General features: G+C 48.6%; 1 protein-coding gene across 1 annotated transcript in view; it reads right to left on the bottom strand.

Moving 5' to 3' along the window:
• The window catches only part of RNF152 (ring finger protein 152), a 138,447-nt gene extending 127,232 nt beyond the window's left edge, over positions 1-11,215 (bottom strand). Inside the window, exons 1-2 of the transcript XR_011379307.1 lie at positions 11,050-11,215; positions 8,911-9,031 (exon numbers count right to left, since the gene is read on the bottom strand). The gene's annotated coding sequence lies outside the window, so the exon portion shown is untranslated. The remainder of the gene's footprint in view (positions 1-8,910; positions 9,032-11,049) is intronic.
• Positions 11,216-11,692: the final 477 nt, after the last annotated feature.

Genomic DNA, 11,692 nt, shown 5'->3' with positions numbered 1-11,692 from the left:
GAGAGAGAGAGGCCTTCCATCCACTGGTTCACTCCCCAGATAGCCGCAACGGCCAGAGCTGCACCCATCCAAAGCCAGGAGCCAGGAGCTTCTCTTACGGGTCTTCCACGCGGGTGCAGGGCCCAAGCACTTGGGCCATCTTCTACTGCTTTTCCAGGCCATAGCAGAGAGCTGGATCAGAAGTGGAGCAGCCGGGACTAGAACCAGTACCTATATGGGATGCCAGCACTTCAGTCAGTGCTTTAACCCACTGCACCACAGCACTGGCCGCTGTTTGACACATGTTGGAATGCCTGGCTCAAGTCCTGGCTACCTTGTGCTTCCAATCCAGGTTCTTGCTAATACTCCTGGGAGGCAGTAGACGATGGCTCAAGTATTTGAGTTCCTGGTACCCACAAGAGAGGCCAGGATGGAGTTTCTAGCTCTAGGCTTTGGCATGGTCCACATCCCACTGTTGGAGGCATTATGGGAGCAAACCAATGAACTGAAGATCTCTCTTGCTCACTCTCTCTCTCTCTCTGTTACTCTGCCTTTCAAATAAATAAAATGTTAACTCAAATGATAATTGGAGCCATTTTAGTGAATAGTTAGAAAGTGGGGGCTTGCGTTATGATGTTATCGGTTAAGCCTGCAACATCAGCATCCCATATGGGTGACATTTCAAGTCCCGCGTGCTCCAGTTCCGATCCAGTTCCCTGCTTATTTGCCTGGGAAAACAGTGGAAGATGGCCCAAGCGCTTGAGCCCCTGCAGCAACATGGGAGATCCGGATGAAAATTTTGGCTCCTGGCTTTGGCCTGGCCCACCCTCAGTTGTTGCAGCCATTTGGGGAGTGAACCAGAGGATGAAAGATCTTTCTCCCTGTGTAACTCTGTCTTTCAAATAAATAAAAATAAATCTTTTTAAAAAACTAATGCTTTGCCTCTCTCTAATTGCCTTTCAAATGAATGAAAATAAATCTTTTTTAAAAAATAAGACTTTGAACTGATAGTAAATCTATTGGTACCTATCTTGTACACTTGAAAACACCAGTTTTATATTTATTCCTACCATCAGTTAGCCACAGATGTATAAATTTACTTCCTCAAGAATTTTTTATAAGATGTATTTATATTCGTATGCCAGATGATGGATGAATATTATTTTATTTTATATAAAGTGTCAGTTGTGACAGAACATGAGAGAAGGTAATAGAAGAAATTGGAAAGCATACTGAAAGTGTGAAAAGAAAGGAAAAGCAAGCTTATTAGTCTGGTCTGACATAGTGAGATTGAAAGAGGCAGAGAAATATGTTAATTTTTTTTTTCAAAATTAGCCCAGAAAATAATTGGTTTATTCATAAGGTAAGAAAGCCTTCTGCATTGTTCATTGCATATGCTGCCTGGGTGGTAACTGAAAAGACTAAAATAAGAATTTGGGTCTCCTGCAAAAATGATAAATTAATCCTTGAGTGTATAGAATGTTCCTACCAAAACCAAAGAGTTAAAAAGTGTTGTGTCCTTGAGGAACAGCAGTTTTCATTTTTATTAAAATGTTCCATAACTTCTATTTGTCCTACTTTTTCGTTCATTTTAACAGATCTTCAGTCTTGAAAGAGTTAGAATTCCTAATAATCGCTTTTACTTAGTGCTGTGTTTTCTTTACATATTACCTGAAACCTATTGAAAGTACCTGAAATCTATTGGATATTAGCTGTCTTTGGGCTGTCCCAAGTCTCCCTTGGGTATCACAAAGATTGATCTCAGGCTGGCGTTGTGGCGTGATGGGCTAAGTTGCTGCCTGCAATGCTGGCATCCCTAGTGGGTGCTGGTTCATGTACCTTGCTGTTCTAATCCAGTCCCTGCTAGTGAGCCTGGGAAAGCAGTGGAAGATAGCCCAAGTGCTTGGGCCCCTGTGGCCACATGGGAGACCACAAAGAGGCTTCTGGCTTCTGGCTTCAACCTGGCCCAGCCCTGGCCATTGCAGCCATCTGGGGGGTAAACCACTGGGTGGAAGACCTCTTTCTCTCTGTCTCTCCCTCTCTCTCTGTAACTGCCTTTCAAATAAATCTTAAAAAAAAAAAAAAAAAAAAAAAAAAAAAAAAAAAAAAGATCTGGTCTCTTATCTTAATAAAAGAGAGAGATAACAGGAATAATCTCTCATTCTCTGGTTTTAATACACTCAATACAAGTATGTCCACAACATGAAAAAGCAGCAAGTCAAAAATAAACTAAACCCTTCATATTTATTATATATAAATAAAATATTATTAATATAAATGTTTTAGTAATTACCAGAAACACATTTGACTTGCAAAGATGGGCACAACTATCAATAAATAGATAATTTTAAAGATGTATTTAGATATTTGAAAGGCATAGTAACAGAGAGAGAAGGAGAAACAGAGAGAGGTCTTCCAGGACCTGGTTCACTCCTCACATGACTACAATGGCCAGAACTGGGCCAGACCCAAAGCCAGGAGCAAGGAGCTTCTTCTGGCTTTGTCACGTGGGTGCAGGGGCCCAAGCTCTTGGGCCATCCTCCGCTGCTTCTGCAGGCTCATTAGCAGAAAGCTGGATGAGAAGTGGAGCAGCCGGGACTTGAACCGGTGCCCACAGGGGATGTCAGTGTCCCAGGTGGAGGCTTATCCTGCTACACCACAATGCCAGCCCCAATAAATAGATAAGTTTTAAAGAGGGACTTTGATTTTCTATAGAACACTCTCGTCAATCAATTACCATAAGAATAAACGGGGAGGACAGCGCTGTGGTGTAGTGGGTAAAGCCACAGCCTGCAGTACTGACGTCCCATATGAGCGCCAGTTTGAGTCCCAGCTGCTCCATTTCCCATCCAGCTCCCTGCCGTGGCCTGGGAGAGCAGTAGAAGTTGGCCCGGGTCCTTGGGCCCCTGCACCCACGTGGGAGACCTGGAAGAAGCTCCTGGCTCCTGGCTTCGGATTGGCCCAGCTCCGGCCATTGCAGCCATCTGGGGAGTGAACCAGAGGATGGAAGATTCTCTCTCTCTCTCTTTTATATCTCTCTCTCTCTCTCTGCCTCTGCCTCTCTGTAACTCTGTCTTTCAAATAAATAAAAAAATCTTTAAAGAAAAAGAATAAATAGGGATAAATTGCAGACCCTGGGGATCTGACAGTGCCCTCACTGCTCAGAACGTGTTCCACTCTCAGGATAAGCATCTGCAAAGTTCTTACAGGCCGACCATTTACGGCAGCTCAATGCAGGGTTTTTACTTTGCTGTGTTATGTGTATCATGATAAATCAACCGGAGCCTCTGAGGCTCATCGCCCACTGTATTCCCTGTCTTTCCTATGCTCACCTAAAGGTCCCTGTTGCAGGACCAGATCAGAAAGTGAGGCTGAAAGATCTCAAGAGAGCCTCAGTGAGGGGCTGAGCAGGATCCCCGGGCCAGCTGGAAGCGGAGGGAGTGGACTCTCGGGTCCAGGCTTCCCTCCCACAGCCCAGACTCCGAGGCTCTACCGAGAGAGTGAAGCAGGATCCCAGACTTGGCCCCCCAGAAGCAGGCAACCTCACGCAAGCATAGCATTCAGTCTAGGATCAACAAGAAGCAATCAGTCCTCTAGGACCACGTGCGTGAAATGAACTGATTCAATCGTTCGTGCTCAGTGTTCTGTTTTACACAGACGTGTGAGGGGGAACCCTTGTCTCTTTTCTTAAGTTGGGAGTGGCCCTCAATCTAACAGGTTGCTCTTGTTCAACCTGTATGAAATCCTCTTTAAATGTTTTCTTGTTCCCAGTAAGCTCCCAGGATTCATAGAGAGAGAGTCCTAGGAAAGATCTTCATATAGATTACAAATTAATAAACCTTGAGGGAAACCCACAACGTGGAACAGGCAGAAACTCTGGCTCTCACTGTCCTCGTATGAAACTGTTACAACCTGCTCCATAGCTTGTGGATCTCAAAAGCAGGCCAGACAGCTCTCTGCCGTGGCCAGGGAGTGCAGTGGAGGATGGCCCAAGTGCTTGGGCCCTGCACCCCATGGGAGACCAGGAGAAGCACCTGGCTCCTGCCTTTGGATCAGCGTGGCGCGCCGGCCACAGCAGCCATTGGAGGGTGAACCAACGGCAAAGGAGAGACTTGGGTGCATCCAAACATCAGGGGTACTCCGGGCAAAGCTGGAAGGAATCAGTTGGATGATTCAGGGTTCCTGATTTCACCGGACCAACTGACAAGGACAATAAAGTCCTTTTGTGACTTGAGAGTCAGTTATACACTTAGGGGCTGAGCAAGGCCTCCACATAGCACTAACTCAAGTCTTAATATGGCTGTAGCTTTATTGAATGTACAAAACGGGGGTCTTCGTGTATTGTATACGTATTGCTCCAATGAAGATCAAAGTCATCAAACGAAACGAAGCGTCCTCTCAATGACACTGAGTCTGAAACTTGCTGAGCGCCTGATGTGGTCAAACCTGCATCGTAAGGGCTGGAATCTGAACGCAGGAGGAGCTTCCAAGACAATGCTCTTAGCTCTCTCTGCTTCCGTTCTGATTGAGGATATGAAACAGCACAGTCAAGAAAATGGAGAAAAAGAGTTTCACCCTCAGATAAACCAAAAATACTGCGATCATCCTGTCTAGCTTTGGGCCTGAAGATAACAAAATCTTGGGTAGTTTTTAGAATGCTCTGTGACTCCTTAAACAAAAAATGGCCCCATGCCCGATGTTCTCAACCCCTGGATGTGTGGCAATGGTGACCGTGCGAAGAGGCTACTGCTTTCTACAGGAATGGACAATACGACTTGGCCAGTTTGTAATCTTGTGGTTTTCTGTGGTTGGTTCTTAAATGAAAGGTCAGCCCTTCGGAAGTTTGATTCCCATAACCTCTTTGCAAGTTAACTCTTTCTTCTTTCTCAATGCTTCTGTTTGCTTCTCAAAATTTGCAGAAAATCACACCACACTTTAATAACCAGACACTGCCAAGGGTGAGGGTTCCTTGCTTTTGCAGGTCACTGCTTTCAAGTGCATTGAAGGGAATACGGAGAGGCTGTCGCCTCCCGGGTGGGGGTGGGGGTGGGGGTGGGGGTTGGTCAGCAAGGCAGGGCTATGCGAAAGGAGATTTCAATTGTGTTGATTTGTTTGATTTATCTGAAAGGCAGAGAGACAGACAACAGCTAGAGAGCTCCCGTGTGCTGGCTCACCTTCCAGAATGCCCCCAACAGGTTGGGTCTGGCCAGGCCAAAGCCAAGAGCTAGGCACTCTGTCTGGATCTCCCAGGGTGTGGCAGAGACCCTAGTGCCTGAGCTGTCACTTGCTGCCTCCCAAGGTGTGTATTAGCCAGAAGCTGGGATCTGTAGTGGAGCCATGACTCAAACCTGGGCACTCCAAAATGGGATGCGAGTGTCCTCCATGTCCTGTTAACTCCCAGACCCAACGCCCTCGCTTGCTTATTTGACCGTCACACATGCAGAGGGACCCTTGGGATAACTTGCCTGGGGACACAGCCTTTCTCCTGTGCAGAGCCTGTGTGCCCTTCTTCTCATGGCATTGCCATAAGCTCATGTCCTGGTTCTGTTCAGCAAGCAAGCCCCTGGTCCCCAGGAATGTGCTAACACAGAGAAGGGAAAAAAAATCGCGCTGCTATTCTTGGTCCGCTTAATGACGAGGAGCTGCAGATTCTCTCTACAATGAAAGAGATCCAATTGTGTGAGGTCACCGGGTCACAGCCTCCCCAAGAACACTGCTATTCTGAGCAAAACAGCCTCCTCAGAGGGGTCCTTAAAGTTTAATAACATCAGTCGACTGCAGCAGGGCCCCGGAGAACACAGTCCCCAAACGAGCCCGCGTGCTGTCTGTTCTGGAGGCGCTCTGGTTTACCTTGTGTGCAATTTTAGATCATCAAAGGTGACATTGAATGCTGTCTCCTAAGATTCAGTCACAGCCTTAGCCACCCTGTGACTGCACCAACAGCAGCTCTGTGGCTCTTTGAGAGCAAAAGGCAAAGCTCACACCACAGGGTGAAGCCCAGGAGCACCCACGGTGGAAACCATGCCACAGACAGCCGCTTGCGTGGTTGCTGTGGCAACATGGGATTGACATGTGGCAACACGGGATGACATGGATTGGCATGTCCCCAGCAGCATACTGTTAGGTATTTTTATATGGAACTTCGTGTTGTTTGGTTCCGAATTCACAGATTATGACATTTGTCCTTTTAATGGCTAACGACAACCTTGGTCCATGTGAAGTAAGCGGCAAGGGAAGGGAACAGCGGCTTCTTTACATCGCTGCCAGCTGATGTATCCAGAAAGGACGGATCTCGGCGCTGAGTGAGAAGGGCAAGCGCAGGGCATGCACATTGCTAGATGCCATTGATATGAAACTCAAGAACAGGTGAAATTAGTCTGCGGTGACAGACATCAGGGAGAGGTTTCCTCCGAGCGGTGTTATTGATGGGGGAGGGTGATGACGGAGCCCAGGGTCAAAGAGACGATTGTTTCATGGGTGTAGGTACGTGCAAAATTCATCAAGTCCTACTGTGCAGATCTTTACTGTATGTAAGTGTCGCCATAACCCCTGTGCCAAACGCCCACTGCCCATTTATTTGATCATCACAAATGCAAAGGGAACCTGGGTATAACTTGGCGGATCTTTACTGTATGTATGTTACACCTTGACTTTGAAAAGCATTTTAGGGGACAGGCAGTAAGTGCAGTGGTTAAGCTGCAGCTTGGGATACCTGCATCCCGTATCAGCGTGCCTGGGTTTGAATCCTGGCTCCACTTCCAACCCAATTCCAACTTCTTCCTGATGCACTCCCTGGGGTGCAGCATGTGATGGTTCATGACGTTTGGTCCCTGTCACCCACACCCACATGAGATACTCTGATTCAGTTCCTGGCTGCTGGCTGCTGGCCTTAGCCTGGCCCCATCCTGGCTGTTTGTGGGAATTTGGGAGTGAACAAGCAGATAAGAAATCTCTCTCTCTCTCTCTCTCTCTCTCACTCGCTCGCTCACTCCTTCCCTCTTTCCCTTTCAAATAAATTGAAAAAATTTTCTTTTAAGATTTTATGATCATATTAGCTATACATATTAGTCCTAAAGTTGGCCTTAGAGGATGACTGTCTAAGAGCAGTTGGGGGAAGTCCTTCTCTGCCCTGCCCTGAGCCCCTCCTCTCACTGAGTAGGCCCTAGATGGCCCCATGTGGCTGTTGTTCCTCCCAGATGGGTGTCTGTCCCACTGTCCATTTGCTCCTGTATGGGAATGCTGGGACACAGCCAAGGTGCCTGCTTCTCCCTGTGCCCACCCAGCTGGTCTGTGTGTTTTCCTGTGACCCTGCAGCACTGCAGCAGGGGGTGGGGGGAGGGTTTGTGTTGTGACTCAGAGGGTTGGGCTGCTGTTTGCACACTGGCAGTCCATATTGGAGTACCAGTTCAAGTCCCGGCTGCTCCACTTCTGATCCAGCTCCCTGCTAATGTGCCTGGAAAGCAGTGGAAGATGGCCCAAGGGCTTGGGCTCCTGTCACCAGGTAGAACAGGATGCGGTTCCTGGCTCCTAATTCCAACCTGGCCTGGACCTGGCTTTTGTAGGCATTTGGAGGGGTGAACCAACAGGTGGAAAATCTCTGTGTCTCCCCCCTGCCCCGTCCCTCTGCCTTTCAAATAAATAAATAAATCTTTTGTAAAAATCAAGAAGACATTGCAACATGATTGAAATCAACATGATGGCCATGGTCTGGCACCTCCCTGACACCTCGGTCCCTCTCACCATCCCCTGGGGAAATCGCGGCCCAGGCCAATGCCATCTGACTTGCAGAGCCTCCTTGCTCTGTCTTAGGGGTGGTCTCTGGTCTCTGGAACCTGCCCCACCCACTTTGCTGTCTGCTTTTTTCCGTCCCCTTTCCTTGGTTAATGACAATCTCCATGTGCTCATTTGCACACCGTCCGTGAGTCACTGAGCATGATGGAACCTGAATTGGAGCAGGAATGCGAAACCCTCGAGCCAAATCACAAGCAGCGTCCGACTCTGCTCTCGGAGCTCTGGCCTGGAACTCGGGGCTGGCGCACGCGCCTCTGGGAAGGGCGCTGACTCGGGCTGGCCAGTCCGATTTGCGATTTCTGTTACTGAGTTTCATCTGTGTACCCATAACAGCCCAGATGTCATCAGTCCATTAAGGCCTGGGAACTGGGATGCTGAAGCAGAAAAGAGGGAAATGTGAAGACTTCCGTCAAGCTCAGGTGCACAGCCGTCCGGAAGCACTGGGAAAGATGCTCACTTCTGTGGGACAGCGTTTTAAGTAGGAGCAGAGGAATTTTTTTCTACTGGTCTCCGTCTGTTGGCAAGATCTCCGCGATAAGAGGGAAGCAGTCACCTATGCTTTGTTTCTGCCTCATACTACGGATCAGTAGCAAAGGAAGTCTCTGAATTTACACTCCCTGGAGACCAGACAATGTTCTCTGAAACCTGATGTGTGTCCTCGAGTCACGGCTGCTGGGCATGCCTCTCCCAACCACTTTTTTCTCTCTAAATAATTATCCTCGCTCATGCTCAGTCAGGTGTTTTCTCTCATAAATCCCTAGCTTTAAATTAAAACCCAAGCAAAAGGAAGTGCTACTCATCTTTAACTATTTCAGTACACCAGCCTCCTACAGCCACATGAATTCCGCTCACAGGCAGGCAGTGGTAAGCATAGATTGTGATTTATATCAGTTTTATTTTTCAAAAAGTGGTTTACATTATTTTACTTTATCAGAACTCATGGCGTTTTTGAAACAGCAGAGTTATATCCCATCTCACAAGTGCAAAAATCCAAAGTGAAGTTCACCCCTGAGAAAGCACCTAGGGACCCAGAGTTCGAGTTTCCAAATCCTGACATCTTTGCTAAGTGTTACCAAATCTTTCGGTTTCACATCCACTGTGCCCATCAGTCACCCCACAATCTCCTCAAGACTCACTCACTGTGACTCCCTGGACACTGGAAGGGGCTGTGCTCCCAGCAGAAGCCCAGATCCCTTCTGTGGGCCTCACAGGGCCCAGGCGGGTTCATCCTCATTCGTTCCTCGGTGATTGGCTCCATCACCTATGAAAATAAAAGGAAGATTCCAATCAAAGCGACACCGAGAGAGTGTCTCGAGATGGAGTTGGAAGCCCACTAGGGAAGTGGGACTATGCAGGTTTCCAGCTGCAGCCAGGAATGTGAACTTGGGTCACCGCCAGCCTTCGGCCACAGGCATCTGAATGACCCACATGACCAGAGACTTACGTTATGCCTGGAGGCTCAGGATGCAGACCAAGAGGCACTCTCAGCGGCATGTCCACTGTGTTTATGCATTCCTTTCTTTATTTCCTACTGGTCACACAGCCCTCGTGAGCTCCCACTCTTCCTGCCTTCCTTGGAACACTGGCTCAGAGCTCTCAGAACTCGGGTCTCTCAAACTGCACTTCCAAAGACCCCAGATAAAGTCCTTTTTACTTTTGCAGTTGGCTGAGTTTGAATTGACAGAGACACTGGCATTCCACAGACTCAGCAAGCTGTGATGGGGTTCTACTGCCATGCCACACGCCGGTTCTTTTTGCTATTTACCTATTACTCAAGCTAACGTGGGAATTCCCATTTCTGTTTCTTCTGTGTACGGTTCACTGCGATAGATGGGGGGCGTGTGCTGGGAGGTCCTCATACACGGGTATTTATTTCAACCAGAAGATGCCTGCGGGCTGGTTCCCTGCAAAACCGCCTTCTCACAGTGAAGGTTCCACAAACCCCTCCAGGTTTGTTGATAACATTACTAATGGCTTTCAGCATGAAGCAGGTCCCTTGATGAAAGAGGAATGTACTCTGGAGATGGCGTCGCCTTGAACAGCCGTCACCTTACTTCTTGATTAGATAAGGACACACACACTGTTCTGTGAAGAGAGGCCAAAATCCTACCAGCTGGAAAGTAGGCCAGAGAACCAGCGAGTTTCCCAACCCTTTTTTTTTTTTTTTTAACCTTGTCAGTAGTTTCCCAGGCATTCCCCACCGCGATTTTGAACACGAATCGGGGTGCTTTCTGCTATGGAATGAGTGAACTAAAACTCTGGAGCTGGCTTCCTTTCTTTTAAAGTCTGCTCATTACTAAGAGTGCCAAGTCTCAAGCTTATTGAAATCAGGGTCGGGGCCACGGCTGTGGCACAGAGGGTTAACGCCCTGGCCTGAAGCGCCAGCATCCCACATGGGCGCTGGTTCGAGACCCGGCTGCTCCACTTCCAATCCAGCTCTCTGCTATGGCCTGGGAAAGCAGTAGAAGATGGCCCAAGTCCTTGGGCCCCTGCACCCATGTGGGAGACCCAGAAGAAGCTCCTGGCTCCAGATTGGCACAACTCCGGCTGTTGCAGCCAATTGGGGAATGAACCATCGGATGGAAAACCTCTGTCTCTCTCTCTCTCTCTCTCTCTCTGCCTCTCCTCTTTCTGTGTAACTCTGATTTTCAAATAAATAAATAAATCTTTAAGAAAAAAAAAAGAAATCAGTGTGGGCCACTTACAACCTGGGGCTAAGCCCATTCACTGTCAGAGAACGCAATTTGAAACTTCTCCAAGACTCCTGGGGTTTTTCCCTCTCCTTGGAGGAGAGGAGCAGAAGTCTGCAGGCTTCCCCAGGAGGCTCATTAGCAGGAGCTCACCAGAGACAGGAAGGGCCTGGAATTTCACCCACAAGACCCACGAACAGGGGAATCATCGCCACCTCCCCCTCCCGGCAGCAAAGCTCAGCCTCTCGCACCACCGCAAGGCTGTCTCCACTCTTGGAAAGTTCATTTTAGAGCAATTGTTGGAAACGTAGAATGGAGCCCTATAGCCCTCCTCCCTACAACCCCAGCCCCAGATTTAGGAAAATTGTGTTCTTATAACAAGACAGCTTGGACCCACCGCTGCTGATCTGGGTACCATCACGGGGCAGAAGAGGTAAGCGAGCAGTTGAGGTTTTAGGGACTCTAAGTGTTTAAAGGAATGAGAAGCCTGGAGACCTACCGGTCCATAGCACCCACGGAGGCTGGCGAGGCTGCTCTGGGTCCCAGCAGATCCCCAGCGACTCCCCCCAAGGAGGCCCCTCCCACTCACCTGCCCGTCTCCCCAGGTGGCTGTTAGGAGGCCATTCCTCACCATCTCCCAGCCGCTGAAGAGCTGCGGGCTTCCCCTGGCCGGAGCAGCTACCCTTGCAACGATTGGGTCCCTGGCCACAGGGCATCTCGCAGCTCGCCTGGGTGCATCGTCCCTTTTGTTTTGATGAAATCCTCTTTTGTGTGCGAGACAATGAATGACCCTGGGGAATCTCCCTTTCTCTCTCCTTGTAACTGATACAGTGAGAGCGACTCTAAGACTCTAATCACGGAGACATTGGCCTTGGCCTGGCTTTGCCTTGTGTGTGCTTGGCATCTATTAACTACCATGTGCTGTTGCAGATTCACCTGGGGAAGAAGGCTTCCAAATCTCTCTAGGAGCACCATTTCGGAGGAAGAGGAGAAGGCCACAGCCTCTCTGAGAATTTGCCAAAGACGTTTTCTCTCAGGTAACCGGAACTGTATAAAACTTTGTCTACATTTTCTAGCACTGCGTGGACCTCAGACAGAAACCTGCTGTGAGGAAACTGGGGTCCTATCACTCACTCATACCGCAGAACAAAATAATAGTACCCTATCGCTTCCTCATATTCGTTAAGAATTTCAGGCGCTGAGGCAAACACCATGCTAAGCAGCTGGGGCAC

The sequence above is a fragment of the Oryctolagus cuniculus genome, chromosome 10 (assembly GCF_964237555.1).
Source record: "Oryctolagus cuniculus chromosome 10, mOryCun1.1, whole genome shotgun sequence".
NCBI lineage: Eukaryota > Metazoa > Chordata > Mammalia > Lagomorpha > Leporidae > Oryctolagus > Oryctolagus cuniculus.
The sequence above is the reverse complement of the archived record's forward strand: the minus strand, read 5'-3'. Positions and strand labels throughout refer to the sequence as shown.